This window comes from Macaca mulatta, chromosome 5 (assembly GCF_049350105.2).
Source record: "Macaca mulatta isolate MMU2019108-1 chromosome 5, T2T-MMU8v2.0, whole genome shotgun sequence".
Classification (NCBI taxonomy): Eukaryota; Metazoa; Chordata; class Mammalia; order Primates; family Cercopithecidae; genus Macaca; species Macaca mulatta.
In genome coordinates, this window is record NC_133410.1 from 33,444,983 (window position 1) to 33,467,104 (window position 22,122).

Genomic DNA, 22,122 nt, shown 5'->3' on the forward strand with positions numbered 1-22,122 from the left:
TTTTACTATCATTTTACATAATGTTATTGAGATCAGTCATTTTCAAAACTTCTCTGTGAAAGATACACTTTCATTTATTTATTTTTATTATACTTTTAGTTAAGGGGTCCATGTGCAGAACGTGCAGCTTTGTTACATAGGTATACACGTGCCATGGTGGTTTGCTGCACCCATCAACCTCTCACCTATATAAGGTATTTTTCCTAATGTTTTCCCTCCCATAGACCCCCACCTCCCATCAGGCCCCGGTGTGTGATGTTCCCCTCCTTACGTCTATGTGTTCTCATTTTTCAACTCCCACTTATGAGTGAAAACATGTGGTGTTTGGTTTTCTGTTCTTGTGATAGTTTGCTGAGAATGATGGTTTCCAGCTTCATCCATGTCCCTGCAAAAGACATGAACTCATCATTTTTAATGACTGTATAGTATTCTTTGGTGTATATGTGCCACATTTTCTTTATCCAGTCTATTGTTGATGGACATTTGAGTTGGTTCCAAATCTTTGCTACTGTGAATAGTACCACAATAAACATGTGTGTGCATGTGTCTTTATAGTAGCATGATTTATAATCTTTTGGGTATATACCCAGTAATGAGATTGCTAGGTCAAATGGTATTTCTAGTTCTAGATCATTGAGGAATCGTCACATTGTCTTTCACAATGGTGGAACTAATTTGCACTCCCAACAACAGTGTAAAAGCCCTGTTTCTCCACATCCTCTCCAGCATTTGTTGTTTCCTGAGTTTTTAAGGATTGCCATTCCAAATGGCATGAGATGGTATCTCATTGTGGCTTTGATTTGCATTTATCTAATGACCAGTGATGATGAACATTTTTCATATGTCTGTTGGCTGAATAAATGTCTTCTTTTGAGAAGTGTCTGTTCATACCCTTTGCCCACTTTTTGATGGGATTGTTTTTTCTTGTAAATTTGTTTAAGTTCTTTGAAGATTCTAGATATTAGCCCTTTGTCAGATGAATAGATTGCAAAATTTTTCTCCTGTTCTATAGGTTACCTGTTTACTCTGATGATAGTTTCTTTTCCTCTGCAGAAGCTCTTTAGTTTAATTAGATCCCATTTGTCAATTTTGGCTTTTGTTACCTTTGCTTTTGGTGTTTTAGACATGAAGTCTTTGCCCTTGCCTGTGTCCTGAATGGTATTGCCCAGATTTTCTTCTAGGATTTTTATGGTCCTAGGTCTTATGTTTAAGTATTTGATCCATCTTGAGTTGATTTGTGTATAAGGTGTAAGGAAGGGGTCCAGTTTCAGTTTTCTGCATATGGCCAGCATATGTTTTCCCAACACCATTTATCAAATAGGGAATCTTTTCCCCATTGCTTGTTCGTGTCAGGTTTGTCAAAGATCATATGGTTGTAGATGTGTGGTGTTATTTCTGAGGACTCAAGTGCCCCGTTCATTTCTTGACTTGGAGTTTCATACATTGGCATGATTTCATGACTTTCTTTTCTCCTCTCTTGATTCTTCCTCTAGGGCAGGCTGTTACTCAACTGCTGCATGCAGTGTTGGTCATCATTTTGGAGGGTAACCACATGCACAGTGTGTTTACTGAGTTTGTGTTCATGCTCTCTAGGGGCAATTTTCTTTTATTGGTTGAACACCCACAGAGGAAGGTCATGCCCTGCCATTTTGCCTCTTAGTGTTCATGCTTAAGCCTGCTAACCCTTCTCTTTAGGTCTTATTGGGAAGCTGCAGATCCAGGTCCAGGTGTTTTCTATCTGCTGGGAGACTGTCTTCTCCTGATGCTGGCTGTGACCAATTATTATTTCAGAGAGACAGTTTAACAACTGCCTGACCATCATCTGATGTTTGCCTGACATTCCTGGGGGGTTCCTCTCCTGCCCTGCTTATGTCTGCCTAACCACCTACTCTAACAATTACAAATCCTGAGTGTCATTTTGATGTGTAGCCAGTTTGGGAAACTAATTCACTACGGAATAAGCATTTTGATAAGTGGGATTACACAACGCAGGGCACTTTCTTTTTCAGTCTAGTTTTTATACTCTCTAAGGAGGGTTACAAGAGGAGGGGGAGAGGAAGAAGACATTGGGAAGCCCAGATCCAGCAAAAAAAATAACATTTCAGTTATTGTCAGAAGATTAAATGCTTCCTTGTATGAGAATGATTCCTTAAGGTTTGGGCAACCGCATGTATGAGTATAGCCCATAGAGTTATCTCAAAACACTCAGAGACTCTAGTAGCACCTTCTATTAATGAAAAAAAAATCATTGCAAAGGTGTGTGCAGATTATTGAATGCCTCTGCATGTAAGTGTCAGGTCTTATAATTCCATATTTATCTATCTCTGCTTAATCTACTGCCTTAAAAGTGCTTTAAATTTTTGTATTCTGAGCTATGTCTTACTCTAATTTATTGAGCTACTGGTTCCTTTGCTAATCAGAACTGACTTCTGGAGTCCACCACCCGCCTGGCCCTGTCTACAAGCTCCTTTTTGTCTTGCCTGCATTCTCTAACATATTCTCTGAGTTGCTATTAATTTGTGGTGCTTTTCCTAACAGTGTACCTATATGTAGATCAATAAGGGGTTCCTGAAGAAAACTGTCACTTTTGTAGTGACAGTTTCATAGTATCTAGGCTGCCAAGATGGGCTCAGTTTCACTATGTTTTAGAGAAGCTTCTTCCTGACTATATAGCCCCTGACTTCCCTTTCCTCTAGAAAACTTGTAATTACAAATTTCTTCTCTGCTTCCTTGAAGTGCAGATCTTTATAAAAGACTCTTGTCAGATTTACCACCCAGGACTGTCTCTGCAGGACCTGGGAGCCATCTCTTTGATATATAATCATCAAAGAAGGCAGTACCTCTACCTCCCAGCCTCTGTGGTAGGGTAGGAATCTGACTTCAATGGGTGACATGTTCTGAGTTGCAAAACCACTTCTAGTCATGAAAACATCAGAAAGTTTACTTTTCCTTTGGGTAACACCAATTAACAACCGTAAATGGCCTATGATCCATCCCTTTCCACACTGCATTGCAATAAATTAATTGTCATACATTAATCTCAATATACTGACTATTAAGATGTTTCATTACTGATTTAAGAATTCTTTATTGGAACAATTTATGAAATTATTAAAGAAATATGAAAACGACATTTTCCATAGAATTGTTTATTTTTTTAGTGTTGTTACATTATTTTCTATTTGATAATATCAGGTCACCTTGAACCACTTAAACAAATATAAAAATGTTTAAAATAATTTATATAAAACTAAATTTTTTTTTCTTGTTTCTACACAGGATAAAATACAATGAAGTTTGTGTCAATTAAATAATATTTCAGACATTTTTCTAAGCCATCTCTTCTCCCTTTTAAATACTCAAATGTTCAGCTTAATAGAGCATGTCCTGAATCTTCCTGTTTCATATGTGCCTTATTATATTGATTTAGTTTTTGCCACATGATTAATCTGAAATGATGATCATCATTACTTTCTTATGTGCTATAATTTTATAAATATATCTGGCTATTTTAATTCTAATGGTTCGGGCTCAATTTATAATGACCATGACTTATCTCTCTGAGTGTCATTTTAGGGTGTTCTTGTGCTTTAATAATGTTTTCTAGAGTAAAAATTGAAGAAAACAGTTGCATATTTTACATAGCTCTTGTTGGTGTTTTCTTGTTTGTGAAAGTGTACAATTTTTATAGTTCTTATTTTTTAAAGAGAGTGTTCATTTTTATATAAAATAGAATAATATGATGATTCCTGGACTCTTCAATAAGCACTCAGTGAGTAATAGGAGCTTTTTATAACATTCAAGGGAAATTATAATTGTATCAGTCATCTTGGCATATCCTTAATGATTTGCCACCGGAATGTTTTAAGGATCATCCTGACTTTTAATTCAAAATAGTAAGATTTAAATGTCACATTTTAAAGCTTTAAGGATACGAATAAAAGATAATTCAATTGAAATTTGATTTTTAGGTTAAAGATATAGAAGCACTGAGAGGTTAAGTTGCCCAAAGTAACATTGCTAGAAGATGGCAAGCCAGGGCATAAGTCAGGGTTGCCATTCACCAAGCTTCAAACTTTTAACGAGTAGGCTAAACTGCCTTCTCAGTAAATTACTTGGAAGAAATGAATGTGCCACTTGCTTCCCTGCTCCCTGAAGCATTATCTGGCACACCCTCATGATTCAAGACCCAAGTTACTCTATCCTTTTGATGCTTTCCACTACAAAATCCATTGATCTTACAAACACCTTGTGTGATAGGCAAAGCTATAACTAAATGAGAAATGACATTATTTGGTAATCTGGAATCAAAATTAGATATTCCATTTTAAATTTCAAAATTTGTATATATACACAGGTGACTGTATCCTAGATTTTGAAGCAATACACTTTTCATAATTCGAACCACTGTTTTTCTTTATTCCCAGTTTCCCCTTAATTTTACATTGCTTGATGTGCTTTCTGCAGCCCTTTCACCCTGTCTCAACATAGAGTGGAGGGTAAGCATCCCCCACAGCTAGCTGTATTCCCATTCTCCAAATTAGCTGATTATGGGCTGAGGTAGATGTCATTCTCTCTGAGGTGTGGAACTCCTTTATCTAAAATGACCAGTCTCTACAGACCAATTAAGCAAAAGAATGCTGAGCCGGCTTCAGACAGGTAAAGCTCTCAAAACACACAGCAACTGTCAGGCTATGTACCTCTAAGCAATTTCTGTGAGAGAATTTTCTGAAAGGTTGAGCTAATGGGTTTGAGTACAGCTGTGCGCAATGTTTTGCAGAGCCAGCAAAACTAGGGAAATGTAAGTTTTTGCCTGTTTCCTAGAACAGTGGTTCTCTGCTTTCATAAACAAGGTCCTGTAGATATGCAAAGGAGTCCTTCACTACTAAAGGACTGCTCTTCATTTGGAGTAAGCATCAGTTTTGAACTCAGACCACCCTGTGGCCTTCATCTGCTTAAACGTAAAAAAAAGACAAGTCAAGTTTTATTGAGTAGATTTGGCTACGCTTGTACTTTCATCTGTTCCCTGAGCTTTTATCTTCTTTGCAGGGGAATTTCTCAGCAGCCTTTTCTGCATAATGATATCTGAAATGCTGTCACCACTAATCGATCTCAAACTTGTTTGAAGGGGTATCATGTATTACTGAGGAATCAAACTGCATACATTTTCCTTATTTAACATGAACTTTATTATAATAAGGGAAAGTGGAAAAAACTTAGGCTTCGGAATCCAACACGCTTAGATTAGAACTCTGGGTTTAATCACTTCATAGTTGTGTGTTCCTGGGTAAGTTAATTAGTCCCTTCTTATTAGCCTTATCATTGTTAATTCATCTCACATATTATGGTGACTAAATCTGCTCATGTATCTGAAATGTTTCCAGGGCATGCCTGGTACATCGTGTGTGCTTGCTGAGTGAATCTTTCTTAACCTATATTCTACATATTTTTAAAAACAAAATTAGTCTTGAATTTTTTATTTTTAAATTTCATTCATTCATTCATTCAGTAAGAGATAGAGTCTCACCATGTTGCCCAGGCTGAAGTGTGGTCTATTCATAGGCGTGGTCATAGCACACTATATCCTTGAGCTCCTAGACACAAGGGATCTTCCCACTTCAGCCTCCCATGTACCTGGGAATATAGGAATATGTCATTATGCCCAGCTAGTGTTGAAGTTGCTTTAAAGACTATTACATTTTTAGTGGGTGACACCATTGAGGTTTCCAACCTTATTCCTATGTGTATCAACATTACGATTGTGTTTTACTCAAGAAAAGCAAAGAGTGGTGTAGTGGACCCATGTGCTCCAAGACCTATTTTTGCATGGTCCATGAGCTAATGATGACTTTTACAATTTTAATTGCTAATGAAAGAGAATATTTTGTGACACATGAAAATTATATGAAATCAATATTTGAGTGTCATTTAAAACATATTCATATGCTTAAGTTTTATGCACGCCTGCTTTAGTGCAGCGATGGCCCAGTTGAGTAGTTGCCAACAGAGACCACAGAGTCGACAAAGTCATACACTTTATACTATCTGGCTCTTTACTGAAAAAATTTACAGAACCATGATCCAGAATATTGGATATGGTCTGATCAACACATTAAGAATGATTTCACTGATCATATCACTGCTCAAAAATGTCAATCCAACTATTTTGTTTAATATAGAATTAAACAAAATGTGAGTCCTGACTGGTATTATTATTTCTTATTTGTTTTGGGGTTTGTGTGTGTGTGTGTGTGTGTTTTCTGGGATGTAAGTCACACAGATGGCAAATGAAATGCAAACAAGCACTTTATTCCAAAGGACATACCCTGGAGTGTGGAGGCTCTAAAGCTCTAGCTATTCTAGAAAACTTTTCATGTAAATTGTGTAAATCACTTTGTTGACTTACGAACTCATTTTTTTTTTCTATTTGTGTTCAAACAACCACTAGCCTTATATTAAAATCTAAAATTCTAGAATTTAAATTCAGTAGGTTTTTAATTTTCCTTACCAAAACTTCCCTTGTCATCTTAAATTTAGTATTTTATTCAATGTCGAAATTTTTTAAAAAGTTGCTAAATATTAATATATACATATTTTTAAAATGTAGTCTTCAACTCTTTAAAAGTTATCTTTATGATTTTTAAATTTAGTTGACCAGAATTGTCTTTAAAAAGTAATAAAAATACAGTGAATCAATTTTTTGATACTGTGGCCTCCTGGCCTAGAAAATAGTAAATAAAAAGTATAGCTTTTTTTCTTTATACTTCATGGCTTCCTTTCATATTCTAAATATTTCTAAAGTTACTACACTTTGTTGAAAGCTGTCTGAGTCTAGGGTTTTTGTTTTCATAATATAATCAGAGAAATGTTGAGAAAAAACAAGGAGAAAAACGGTACACATTATATTTCTTTGTGTCTATGTAGACATTTTTTGTTCTTTTCAATTTTTGATCCAAAATAAATTTGTCCATGTACATATACATTTGAGTGAAAAGATTGATGAAGGATAAAAGGATTTGAATCCAAAGAAATAGGACAGTGCAAAAAGCTGTTAAAAATTAGGGCAGTATGGAAGGCAGGAAAAAAATTAGGGCACTACAATTCAGAGATAGGGAGAAGCCAAGGGCAAGGAATAGCATACCATGACAGGTGAAGAATGAGCTGGGTCTACACATTATAAAGGGGGAAGATGGAGCACATGGATGGGGAGGAAAAATCATATGAACATCTGCTGACTCGAAATAAGTTGTCAATACCCCAAAGGTGAGATATAAAACAAAACAGGAAAAACGGCAGTGGAAGGGTTCCAGATTGCTTATGAAAAATTAAAGAGATATTAGGAAGATGAAATAAATTTATCTTTTCCTGAAAAAATAGACCTAGTTTGCCTTTGGGTGTTTCCTTCGTCGCTATGTTCCCAAGTCTTAATTTACTTTGTAAAATTATAATAGATTTTTTAAAAAACATAACCTATTATACACACTGGATTTCATTTTGTAACTACCATAGTTTATTTTAAATAAGTACCATTCAAGGCCAGGCACGGTGGGTCACACCTGTAATCCCAGCACTTTGGGAAGCTGAGGCAGGTGGATCACAGGGCCAGGAGATTGAGACCATCCTGGCTAACAAGGTGAAACCCCATCTCTACTAAAAAATACAAAAAAAAAAAAAAAAAAAGAAAGAAAAAATAAGCCAGCCGTGGTGGCGGGAGCCCACCTACTTGTAGGTAGTAGTCCCAGCTACTTGGGAGGCTGAGGCAGGAGAATGGCATGAACTCGCGAGGCGGAGGTTGCAGTGAGCCGAGATCATGCCACTGCACTCCAGCCTGGGCAACAGAGTGAGACTCTGTCTCAAAAAAATAAATAGATAAATAAGAAGTATTCAAAAAGAAGTTCACATAATCCCATAAAGTAAACCTTGATTACTTTAAAACCGAAAAAATAACTATTGATATATGACTACATTATTAAATATTCACATATTTACAAATTAATAGTGCATTTACATAAATGAATGTAAAATTTAAGGTCCCTAATTAAAATTTGAATTGTCACAACTCATTTTTACTTTATTTTCCTAAAATTCATATTTCAAAATATGCTGACAAGATTAGACAGACAAGTAAACAACAATCAACTCTCTGTCACAAAACAAGAACAACAACTACTACTACTACAGAAAGAGGGGCTGAGTGCACTAGGTAATGTAGGAGTTTTCCTAACAGCAATATCCATATAAATACATAAGCACTACATGAGAAACAGCAGTTTGAGGGAATATACATTTTCTCAGTGTGAGACAAATATCATTTACCAAATCCCAACCGACTTCATAACTATTGAGAAGAAAACCAATAGAAACCAGCAAATGGTGTCCATTACCATGCTGTGTTATAGCACAGCATGCTCTAAATGTTGTTATTTGCTTAGAATAATTTGTGCTCACATTCTGGTGAGCTACTGGATAATAACAGGAAGGTACTTCTTTTTTCTTACTACGTTAGAACATGCAAAGTCTTTACCACTTCTGAAGGAATATTGATCCATAGTTTAAATGTGCAATCTGGCTCCAGATGTTTATACTCCATTACCCATGTGTACAGAGGTGCATTTTTAAAAAGAATGAATGACAATCACAAGGATATCATAAAACTAAGATCAAATAATAAATTGTTATGATATAGAAAAAATAAGGGAAATAACAAGGAGATTTCATAATGTCTCTTGTGGAAATGAAAATTCACTCCTTTTTTGTTGCTCAATGGTAAGCCCAGAGATTAATTCACTGGTTTTGTATGCTCAGGTGAATCTATCAAATGTATACTGTAGGTAGTAAAAGTAGGTTTGTTTTCAAAATTTCTTAACTACTATTAGTGTCCGTGTTTAGTGTAAGCCTTCCTCGCTATCTCTGTCAAGATGTTTTTTGTTTGTTTGTTTGTTTGTTTTTATTTTTTGTCAGAACCTTTCTTTCTGTATCCACTCATTTGATACAATTTATTCTTAAAATCTAATCTTAATTGCTTGTCAGGGACAAAACTCCCAAGAGAGTACCAACATTCCATAACATTTTGTAAACACTGGAGAATTAGAGTGTTTGTTTTGTTACTGAAAACTCCCCATAGAATTGGAAGGTAAATTTCTTGGAGGAAAATGCATGCAGCTTTATTATGAATCACTAAATTTATGCACTTCATTACAGAGAAAACAAGGATATTATTAAAAATTTAGTTATTATTATTAAAATTATTAATTTTCTCTAGAACTTGAATTAGTAGCATTTTTAAAAATCAGCTGTTCTATTTACTATTTGTGATCAAATTCATTTTGTGTTATAAATACTGACAATGTATAAATTTCCTTTTTAAAAAACCATAATACGTCAAAATAATAAATAAGCACCTAGATTTCATTGGTGGCTAAATTTTATGCAATCTCTGTTAAGAGTATTTTTGTATTTCTATCCCAGGAGTCCAACTATATTTTATACCAAGTACCAAAGTCACCTACACAAACCACCTACTCACAACCATGTCCCCAGGCTCAGCTCTCTCCTCCTTTTCTGGCCAAGCAGCTATCTTATATGTCTTGCTGTGATCAATACTACATATTTGTTGTCATTATCAAGAACACACATTCCTTCTTGGCCCTAAACTAGATATCAGAGAATAGATTAAGCAAAACAGTGATATTATTGAGTCTATTCACAGTTTAGAATCATCACTTTAGTCAACCAAGACTTTCACTTCTCTTCTCAGAATCATGGACATACTGACACAGCTGTTCAAGAAACACTATCCTTACCTTTGGTGTCTGATTCTTTTATGATTTATGGTTTGGGATTTCAGTTCTGATGTCATTCATTAATTCCTTTATTCTAGTCACTTGTTCAGTTATGAAAACTATTTCCAGTGTCCTCTGTGTACCAAACACTATCATGGTTCCTGAATATAACAATAATAGCCAAATGTATTGAGTGCTTACTATATGAACTAAAATCTTGACATTTATGTATCATGATATACCTTGGAAAATCATATTATGTATATGTTAATATTATGTCCATTTTAAAAATCAATCAAATTGAGGCTTAAGGAAGTTAAAAAATCTTAAGCAAGACTATACAGTAGAATTAGAATCGAGATACTAGAACTCCAGAGATCACATTCTTAACCCTAAAATAAAGAAATAAATAAAAATAATCATGAAAAATAAAGGTTCTGGTATAGAAATTCTTATAATTTAGTGGTAGAAGTCAATAATCATTAATTGCACTATAATTAGGCTAGCATAGATCTATGCATGTGCTCTTGTGGTCAGATATAAAATATGTGATAGCATATTTAGAGGAAAAAATATTTTTAGATTGGTTATTATCACTTCATTGCCTTGTTGCTTCCAGTATCTTTGAATAGATTATAGATTATTATGCAAGATAATAAATGAAAAAGGTCCAATTTATCCATTAATTTATTTATGTCTGATATTTATGCATGAAATTTGTTTTTTCATCTTTTATGACTATCTATACTAATGGCTGATGTGTTCTATTGTCCATTCACTTCTCAATTTTCTTTTTGTAACAAAGTAGAAGAATTTAACATCCTTTATTAATTAACATTTATTAAATAAAATTACTTCTTCCAGCTTTATTTGACTTAAAAATTTTAATTATTGTAAAAGCAAGAAATAATTCCCATTAACTTACAACATGTTCTATATCTGCAATCTATATTTTTAGAAGCTTTTCTTGACCTCCTATCTGCCTTCAGGTACTGCCCTATTTTTTGTCACTTTTCACATGAAAACTCAAATAGTTGACTCTAATCCATTTCAAGTTTCTGAATTTCTTTTCTTTGCTGAACTTGTGCCCCTAGAACTCCACTGAAGCTGTTCATGTATATATCACCACTGACCTCCTATTACGAAGAACAAAAGCCCTTTGTCTCTTCTCATCTTACATGTTCTCTCAGAATCACTCAGAAAAAATTGAACAGCACCTCCTTCTTTAAACACTAAATTCCCTTGACTTCTGTGATACTATGGATTCCTGATTTTCTTCCTACTTTATTGATGTGTCCTTCTGAGTTCCATTTTATAGATCAGTCCCCTTTTTTCATTTGTAAGTATAGTGTATTTCAGGGATGTATTGTTCTTACGTTTCTTTTTTGTAACTTTGTACTTAATACACTATCTCATGGTAATCCTATCCTGGCTGATATTTCTTGGGGGCTGGTTCCAGGATTTCCCAGGGAGGCCAAAATCTGCAGCGGCTCAAGTCTCTCATATAAAGTAGTGTAGTATTTGCATATAAGCTATGCACATCTTCCTATATTCTTTAAGCAATCTCTAGATTACTTATATTACCAATAAAATGTAAATGCTATGTAAATAGTTGTTATATAGTATTGTTTAGAAAATAATGACAGGAAGAAAGTCTGTATACATTCAGCCCAGATGGATTTTAAGACATTTTCAATCTGCTGTTGGTTGAATCCATAGATGTAAAACCCAGGGATATAAAGGGCTGACTGTAAATACTTATCTATATAACCATGATTCATATATTTGTCTTCAGTCTTAAATTTTACCGTGAATTTCAAACTCATGTCTGCTTATACTCTTCATTCATTCATTCATTCGTCATTCGTTTGATCATTATTTTAGGAAATATTCAAAATACTACAATTCAAACACTTTTGTAAGTATTTAGTTTTGAATAAACCAGGCAAAGTTTCCACATGCAGAGTTCCCCTTTTCTGAAATATTTCTGAAAAATGGGTCAATATATGTGTTTATGTGTTTGTATGTATGTGTATATATATGTATATGTGTGTATATATATGTGTAGTTATATATATGGATATTTTGATATTTATATGAAACTTCAGGCAATATAAAATACTAGAATCTCTGAAGGGTACTTTTAATATAAATGTGGCTATATTCTTCCTTTAGAAAATGTTTAAAATACTGCATCTAGAGAAAGATGCCATCAAGATGACTGACTAGAGATGCCGAACTCACCTATTCCACAAAGAAGTACTAAAACAGGAAGTAGATAATAACACGTTGAGTAGTGTTCTAAAGGAAATTTCAATGTGGAATTTACCAAGAAAGTGAAAACGAACTTCTGAGATACAAAAACTTAAAATGGCAGCAAAGAGAGGGAAACAAAGCAGTCATCTGGAATTGGCTCTGAGAGAAGAAAAACATTCCATTGTGGAGGTAATGCAGCAGAAGATCCCCAGCAATCCACATTCCCTGCAGTCTTAGGCATGGAAGATCCCCTCAGTACTCATAGTAGGGAGCTCCCTGGAACTCATGTGACAGCATTAGTCCAGAGAGGGACTTCACACTGTAACGTCCTCATATCTAGGACCCATGCTGTTGCAGCACAGTGCTATTTTGAGAACAGACCCCCATCAGGCTACTTTCTGCCCTCAAAACCAAGAGCCCCTGCATCACCGCATTCCTGGAATCCCACCAAAATCCCCTCACATACACTTAGAGAGCTGCAGAGTCACAATGCCAGCTGAACCCAGCAATGCAGCCACATTCCTGAGCGTATACAGTACACTACATCCTGGGGAACAGGCAGTCGGGCACCTGAGGGAAGCTGCTTCCAGGCTATAAGGAACCAAAACAACCACTTCCCAGAACCTGCAAGCCACATGCCAGGACCCAGTGCTGGTAATAGCAACCTCATGCCCTCCAGTGGTGGGGTCACTACATGCCCATGACTGTTGCCCAGGAACTAGGATCAGCCTGCACAGGTTACCACTGCTGGCAACAATTGTGCATGTGCCCACACTTGCTGTCATTGGCAACCACATGCATGCACACCACTACCACCACTGATGTCCACATGTGCCACCCAGGGGAGCAACAGCTAGCCTACCCAGGGACACTGCTGCCAGCTCCAGGGTACACATATGCCACCCAGAAACCTGAGGACCTCTCTGTAAGGCCTTTTCCATCCCTCAAAAATTCATACCGCACCTTTCAAAAACAGTAGCAGCCTGATCCAATAAGAAACTTGCAGATCCATTGACATAGATTACAGCAGAATAAATCATATAAAGAATCCACTACTGTGTCCACCCAGAACCAAAGCCAAAGCACGAAACTCAATCAACACTATAGCTACATCTACAGAAAGATGTCTTACCCTCTATTAGTCCATTCTCACACTGCTAAAAAAGACATACCAAAGACTGGGTAATTTATAAAGGAAAGAGATTTAATTGACTCACATTTCTGCAGGGCTAATAAGGCCTCAGGAAATTTACAATCATGGTGGAAAGAAATGCAAACACGTCCATCTTTACATGGCAGCAGCAAGGAGAAGTACTGAGCAAAAAAAGGAGAAGCCCTTTATAAAATCATCACTTCTCATGAGAAATCACTCATTATTACAACAAAAGCATGAGGGTAACTGCCACCGTGACTCAATTGCCTCCCACTGGGTCCCTCCCATGACACATGGGGAATATGAGAACTACAGTTGAAGAGATTTGTTGGGGACACAGTCAAACCATATCATTCCACCCTGGCCCCTCCCAAATCCCATGTCCCTACATTTCAAAACACAATCATGCCCTTCCAACAGTCATCTAAAGTCTTAACCCATTCCAGTATTAACTCAAAAGTTCAAGTCCAATGTCTTATCTGAGACAAGGCAAGTCCCTTCTTCCTATGAGCCTGTAAAAGCAAAAGCAAGTTAATTACTTCCTGGATACAATGGGGATACAGGCATATGTAAACACACCCATTACAAGTGAAAGAAATTGGCCAAAACAAAGGGGCTACAGGCCCCATGCAAGTCCAAAATCCAGTAGGGCAGTCATTAAATCTTACAATTCCAGAATGATCTCCTTTGATTCCATGTCTCACATCCAGGTCATGCTGATATAAGAGGTGGGCTCCAACAGTGGTCAGTGTCTGCAGCTTTTTTAGGGGTGCAGTGCAGGCTGTCAGTTCATCTAACATTCTAGGGTCTGGAGGATGGTGGCTCTCTTCTCACAGCTCCACTAGGCAGTGTCCCAGTGGGGACTTTGTGTGGGGGCTCCAACCCCACATTTCCTTTCCACACTGCCCTAGCAGAGGTTCTCTATGAAGGTTCCACCCCTGCAGCAAACTTCTGCCTGGACATTCAGGTTTTTTCATACATCCTCTGAAATCTAGGTGAAGGTTCCCAAACCTTAATTCTTGACTTCTGCACACCTGTAGGCCCAACACCACATGTAAGCTGCCAGGGCTTGAGGCTCACATCCTCAATAGCAATGACCTTAGTTCTAAATTTGCCTCTTTTAGCCATGACTGAAGCTGAAGTAGCTGGAATCCTGGGCACCATGTCCCAAGGCTGCATTTAGCAGGGGGCCCTGGGCCTGACCCAAGAAACCAATTTTCTCTCCTAGCCCTAAAGGCTTGAGATGGGAGGAGTTGCCCCTGGAGGTCTCCGACATGCCCTGGAGACATTTCCCCATTGTCTTATTAATTAACATTCGGCTTCTTGTTACTTATGTAAATTTCTGCAGCTGGCTTGAATTTCTCCCCAGAAAATGAAGTTTTCTTTTCTATCACATTATCAGGCTACAAATTTTCCAAATTTTATGCTTTGTTTTCTCTTGAGTGCTTTGCTACTTAAAACTTTCTTTCCCCGATACCCTAAATCATCTCTCTCAAGTTTAAAGTACCACAGACCTCTAGGAAAGGTACAAAATGCCATCAGTCTCTGTGCATAGCAAGAGTGACCTTTACTCCATTTCCCAACAAGTTCCTCATCTCCAACTGAGACCACCTCAGCCTGGGCCTTATTGTCTATATCACTAAGAGAATTTTGGTCAAAGGCCTTCAGCAAATCTGTAGGAGGTTCCAAACTTTTCCATATCTTCCTGTCTTCTGAGTCCTCCAAGTCTCCAGGAAGTTCGAAACCTTCCCACATTTTTCTGTGTTCTTCTGAGCCCTCCCAACTCTTCCAACCTCTGTTTACTACCCAGTTCCAAAGTAGATTCCACATTTTCAGGTACCTTTTTCAGTAGTGCCCCACTAACCTGAACCAATTTACTCTATTTGTGCGTTCTCATGCTGCTAATAAAGACATACCTGAGAATGGGTAATTTATAAAGAAAAGAGGTTTAATTAACTCCAGTTCCATAGTCTGGGGAAGCCTCAGAAAACTTACGATTGTGGAGAAACAGAAAGTAAACATGTCCTTCTTCACATGGTGGCAGAAAGGAGAAGTGTCAAGAAAAAGGGGAACCAGCCCCTTATGAAACCATCAGCTCTCATGAGAACTTGCTATAGCAAAAACAGCATGAGGGTAACTGCCCCCATGATTCAATTACCTCTCACCAGGTCCCTCCCATGACATGTGGGAATTATGGGAAATTTAAGATGACATTTGGGTGGGAACACAGTCAAACCATATTATACCCTATGAAAGCTATTCCATAATTTTAAAAGAATAAACCATTACATCCACACTGTATGCATAGATATAAATGTACAGACTCAAGTTTCATTAAAAACAAGAAGACATGAAAGCTCTAAAGTAATGCAAAAATTCTCTACTAATACACCTTGAAGAAAGGAAATTTATAAAATGCTTGAAAGGGAATACAAAATAAAGATCTTAATGAAACTCAGATACCATAGAATACAGCCAGACAATGCAAAATATTAGGAAACCAATTCATAACCTAAATGAGACATTAAACAAAGAGATAGATATCATATAGAAAAGTCAAATGACAATCCTGGAAGTGAAGAAGTCAACAAATTAAATAAAAATGGACTTGACAGTTTCAATAGACTAGGCCAAACAAAGTAAGAAAAAAAAAAATCTGCGAAGACAGGTCTTTTGGTATAACACAGTGAGATCAGTAAAAAAGAAAGGATAAGGGAATAAAAAGAATACAGAAATTCTACATGACATATGTGACACCATTAAGTGCAAAAATGTTTACATTATTTTATGTTCCAAAATGTGAAGAGATGAGAAAATACATAGAAAATCTATTTAATGAAATAATAGCTAAGAACTTAAGTCTTGAGAAAGAAATAGAGATCCAGATCCAGAAAGCTCAAATAAATCCAAAAATTTCAACCCAGAAAGTCATCTTTCAGGCACATTGAAGTCAAACTGCTAAACCTCAAATACAAAAAGAGAATTTTATAAAAATAGCAAAGTGTTAAGTCACATAATAGAAAATGCATATCAGCCTAACAGCAGATTTCTCAGCATAAACTTTATAAGCCAGAAGAGAATGGGCTGATATATTCAACATCCTGGGGGTGGGGAGGGGTGTAGGAAACACCTGTCAGCCAAAAATACCATGTGCAGAAAGCTATGCCTCATAAATGAAGAGAAAAAAAGATTTTCTGATACAAGCAAAAATGGAGAGATCTCACTGCCACTAGGCTAGCTCTAAAAGAGCCTCCATGTCTGGTAGCAAAAGGATGATATCTACTATAATGAAAACAAATAAAAATATAAAACTCACTGGTAAAGCAGATACACAAATAAGAAAAAGAAAGGACTCAAACACTATCAACTGCAGAGAGAAACCAAATTAAAAAATTAGATAGAAAGAAATGAAAAAAGAAACAAAAGATATACATGGAGAGAGAGAGAGAGAGAGAGAGCGAGAGAGAGAGAAAGAAAGCGAGAAAGCATTAGAGTAAATAGCTAATGCAGGTGAAGCTTAATACCTAGGTGACAGATTGATAGATGCGGCAAACCACAATGGCTGAAGTTTACCTGTGTAACAAACCTGCACATCCTGCCCATGTACCCTGGGTCTAAAAATAAAATTAATTAAAAAAAAGTAGAACAAAATAAAAAGAAAGAAAGAAGGAAGGAACAAAGGAAGGCAGGAAGGGAGGGAGGGAGGGAAGGAAGGAAGGAAGGATGGAAGGAAGGATGGACAGATGGAAGGAAGGAAGGAAAGAAGGAAAGAGAAAGAAAGAGAGAGAGAAAGAGAGAGAAAGAAAGAAAGAAAGAAAGAAAAGAAAGAAAGAAAGAAAGAGAAAGAAAGAAAAGAAAGAGAAAGAGAGGAAAATTAAAAAAGAAAAGAAAAGAAAAGAAAAGAAAGGAAAACTGGGAGGGAGGGAGGAAGGAAGGATGGGAGGAAGGAAGGATGGACAGATGGAAGGAAGGAAGCAAGGAAGGAAGGAAGGAGAACTAACAATATGATAGGCATGAGTCCCACCTATCAATAACAACCTTGAGTAAAAATGGTTTAAATTCTCCAATTAAAAGATATTTACTGAATCAATAAAAAAAAAAGACCCAACTATATTCTGCCTACAAGCCACTCACTTCATCTATAAAAACAATCATAGAGAGAAGAGATGGAACATGATACTTTACATAAATATAAACTAAAAGTGTATAAAAATAGCTATACTTATATCTGACAAAATAGACTTTAATTAAAAATGAAATATGAGCCAAAAAGTTCATTATATAATCAGAAAATAATGAACTCACCAAGAGGATATAACAATTACAAATATATATGTACCCAACACCAGAGAATCTAGGCATAAAGCAAATATTATTAGGGCTAACAAGAAAGATCAAACTGAATAATTTTTTTTTTTTTTTGAGACAGGGTCTTGCTCTGTCACTCAGACTGGAGTGCAGTGGCATGATATAGGCTCACTGCAAACTCCACCTCCCGGGTCCAGGTGATTCTTCTGCCTCGGCCTCCTGAGAAGTTGGGATTATAGGCGCCGGCCACCACGCTCAGCTATTTTTTTTCTTTTCCTTTTTTTTTTTTTTTTGTATTTTCAGTAGAGACAGGGTTTCACCATGTTGGCCAGACTGGTCTTGAACTCCTGACTCAGGTGATCTGCCCGCCTTGGTCTCCCAAAATGCTGGGATTACAGGAGTAAGCCACTGTGCCCAGCCCCAGTAAAATATTAATGGGAGAATTCAATCTCCCACTTTTAGCATTGGAAAGATCATCTCAACAGAAAATCAACAAAGAAACATAGGTCTTAAACTGAACTATAGATCAAATAGACCTAACAGATATTCACAGAACATGCCATCCAACATCTACAAAATGCATATTCTTCTCATCAGTACATAGAACATTTTGCAGGAGATACCATATGTTAGTCCACACAAGTCTCAAAAAATTTTAAAAATCAAAATCATATCAAGTCTCTTCTCAGAACACTATGGAATAAAACAAGAAATCAGCAACAAGAGGAATTTTTAAACTCTACAGATACAGAGAAATGAAACAGCATGCTCCAAAGCAACCAGTGAGCCAATAAAAAAATTAAGAAGAAAATTAAAAAAAAAAAAAAACTTATTGAGACAAATGAAAATAGAAACGCAGCATACCAAAACTGATGGAAAACAGGAACCACAAAATATTCCAAAATGCTAAAGCAATTTTGAGTGAAAAGAACAAGGCTGAAGGCATTACACAACCTGGCTTCAAAATACACTACAAAGCTGTAGTAACCACAATGACATGGTATTGGTATAAAAACAGAAATAGACCAATTAAAAAGAATAGAGAACCTAGAAATAAATTCACATATTTATAACCTACTGATTTTTGACAAAGTTTCCAGGAATATACATTTGGAAAGGACAGTTTCTTCAATACATGGTGCTGGGAGAACTGGATATCTATGTGTAGAAGAATGAAACTAGACCCCTATCTCTCACCATGTACAAAAATCAACTTAAAATGGATTAAAGGCTTAAATTCAAGACCCAAAACTGTTCAACAACTAGAATAAAACATAGGAAAAATACTTCAGAACATTGATGTAGGAAAATATTTTATAGATAAGACTACAAAAGGACAGGCAAAAAAAACCAGACAAATGGAAATATATCAAACTAACAAGCATCTCTCCAGCAAAGGTAACACTCAACAGAATGAAAAGACAACCTATAGAATGAGACCTATATTTGCAAAGTGTTCATTTGACAAAGGACTAATGTTGGGAATATACAAGTGACTCAAACAACTCAAGAGCAAATAATAATAACATTCCCATGAAAAATGGGCAAGCAATCTGAATAGATGTTTCTGAAAAGAACATATACAAATGGCCAATGAGTATATAAAAAAAAAAGTCCAACATCTCTAATCATCAGAAAAATGCAAATCAAAACCACAATGGACTATCATGTTATCCCAGTTAGAATGGCTATTATCAAAAAGACAAGGCTGGGTGCGGCACCTCACCCCTGTAATCCTAGCAATTTGGGAGGCCAAGGTGGGCAGATCACCTGAGGTCAGGAGTTGGAGACCAGTCTGAGCAACATGGAGAAACCCTGCTTCTACTAAATATATATAATTAGCCAGGTGTGGTGGCACATGCCTGTAATCCCAGCTGCTCGGGAGGCTGAGGCAGGAGAATTGCTTGAACCTGGGAGGTGGAGGTTGCTGTGAGCTGATATCGCACCATTGCACTCCAGCCTGGGCAATAAGAGCAAAACTCCATCTCAAAAAAAAAAATAAAAATAAAAAGACAAAAATAACAAGTGCCGCCAAGCACATGGGGAAAGGGGAGCTCTTACATACCGTTAGTGAAAATAAAAATTATTTCAGCCATTATGAAAAACAGTATGAAATTTTCTCAAACAAAAAAGCACAAAAATAATTATTATTTGATCCAGTGATTTCACTACTGAGTATTCATCCAAAGAAAAAAAAATCAGTATATCAAAAACATGTGTAGATATCTGCACCCAAGGTTATTGCAGCACTTTTGCAATGGCCAAGATGTGGAATCAACCTAAATGTCCATCAACTGATGAATGGGTAAAGAAAATGTGGTATATATTCACAGTAGAATACTATTCAGCCATATAAAAGAATAAAACTCTGTTATTTGCAGCAACATGGATGAGCTGAGAGGACATTATGCTAAGTGAAATAAATCAAATAAAGAAAGATAAATACTGCATGTTCTCACTCATATGTGAGAGCTCAAACAAACTGATTTCATGGAAGTAGAAATTAAAATTACAGTTACTAGACACTGGGAACTGTAGGGACATGGGAGAGGATAGGGAGAAGTTAATTAGGGATACAAAATTACAGCTATGGGAGAAATAAGTTCTACTGTTCTGCAGCACTGTAGGGTGAATATGATTAACAGTAATTTATGGCATGTGTACAAATAGCAAGAAAAGAGGATTTTGAAGGTTACGAAAAGAAATGATTTAGGCTGGATGTGACAGCTATACTAATTACCCTGATTTGATCATTACACATTGCATACATTTATCAAAATAATCTGTTGCACATAAATATGTACAATTATTTTGTGTCCAATAAAAATAAAAAAGAATGAATGATAACGGCAGGATGCCTGGAAATTACCTGAATATTATTTTGCAATTGTTCAAGCTGTTTGGACAAATCCCATGAGGAAGCTGAGAAGAATATGGTATGTTTTTAATTGATTCTGTTTATTCTCACATTATTAAAAACTGATCTGTCAGGTTTTGTTTGTTACCTTTAAATTTCTAAATTCAATGTCCCCACGTTTCTCATCACATGTAAATGCTAGTTGGTTAAATATTGCCTAAGCCTGTGTGTACCTGACAAGGATTAAAGAAAGTTTTCAGCAGAAAATAAAGCATGAGAGTCAGTTGGAAAAAGAAAATACTACAAATAAAATAAAATTGGTGACTAAATTGTTATATTACTCAAAAATACTTATTTCTGGTCTATATTATATCTGCTTCTTTGTGCAGCATAGAAGCTGTTGAATTTTTTTTTCCAATAATTTGCTACAACACTCCATGACAAAAGAGGACAAATCTTTCTATCTGTTCTTCTACGTCTCCATTTGTAATCAATTCATACATTTATATTTCCTCAAAGTGACAATAAAGCTGCGCCTTTAATGGACAAAATGAGTAACAAGGAAGGGGAACATTTAGATTTCAGTTTTCTCTATAGGGTTAATACACATAGTCTAAATCTGCTTAAATTTTATACCTTAGAGCAGCCTTTTCTCAAAGCTTGATTGTACATTGTGATAATGGAAAACACAAAATGATATTTTTGTCCAAACCTAGCTGTAAAAATCCTGATTTAATTAGTCTGGGAGTATGGCACAGAATTTAGAAAAAAAAAAAAAAAAGATATTTTAGGCTGGGCGCAGTGGCTCACACCTGTAATCCCAGCACTTTGGGAGGCCGAGGCAGGCAGATCACGAGGTCAGGACATCAAGACCATCCTGGCTAACATGGTAAAACCCCGTCTCTACTAAAAAATACAAAAAAAAAAAAATTAGCCGGGCGTGGTGGCAGCCGCCTGTAGTCCCAGCTACTGGGGAGGCTAAGGAAGGAGAATGGCGTGAACCCGGGAGGTGGAGGTTGCAGTGAGCCAAGATGGCGCCACTGCAAACCAGCCTGGGAGATAGAGCCAGACTCCCTCTCAGGAAAAAAAAAAAAAAAAAAAAAAAAAAAAAAGATATTTTAAAATCTCTATAACTTTGAAGCTTCCCAAATGTTCTAATAGCAGCCATGTTTAGGAATCACCAATCAAGTATGTTTACATCAGTCAAGATCCTGATGAAAATAGGTGAAATATTTAAAGGGTTAATAGAAAAGCTCTTTTTTAAATAAAGTAGTGGGCAGTGTTCAGAGAATCAAAAATGTTAGAATCAACAACATTAGGAAATTGTTAGTTCCCCAGGTGTAAGGTAAAAGGAGTGAGTGGCATTAATAAAACCCGCCAAGCACTGTAGCCACGGAAAAGGGGCTTCTGAGAAGGAACCTTGGCCACACGTAAAAAGAAACAAACAAACAAAAATATCCAGCCACATCAAAAAGTAAGGTGCTGTGGATAGGCAATACTTGGGTCCTTCTAATCTCTCTGTAAGCCACAAAAAACATTTAATAAATGTCTTTCAAATTAAACTAGCCCAAAACTATTTTATTTCACGCAACATGAAATTGTTTCAATACAGTAACTGAGTACTGTGTTAGTCTGTTTTCACACTACTATAAAGAAATACCCGAGACTGGGTAATTTATAAAGGAAAGAAGTTTAATTGACTCACAGTTCCATATGGATGGGGAGGCCTCAGGAATTATGGTGGAAGATGAAGGGGAAGCCGGCAC

At 36.3% G+C, this 22,122-nt stretch overlaps 1 long non-coding RNA gene across 2 annotated transcripts in view; it reads right to left on the minus strand.

The window, feature by feature from the left end:
• Nucleotides 1–20,489, minus strand: part of LOC114678151 (uncharacterized) — a 135,218-nt gene extending 114,729 nt beyond the window's left edge. For both annotated transcript variants that reach the window (XR_003729422.2, XR_003729423.2), the window contains exons 1-2: nucleotides 20,369–20,489; nucleotides 9,804–9,943 (exon numbers count right to left, since the gene is read on the minus strand). This is a non-coding gene — a long non-coding RNA (uncharacterized LOC114678151). The remainder of the gene's footprint in view (nucleotides 1–9,803; nucleotides 9,944–20,368) is intronic.
• Nucleotides 20,490–22,122: the final 1,633 nt, after the last annotated feature.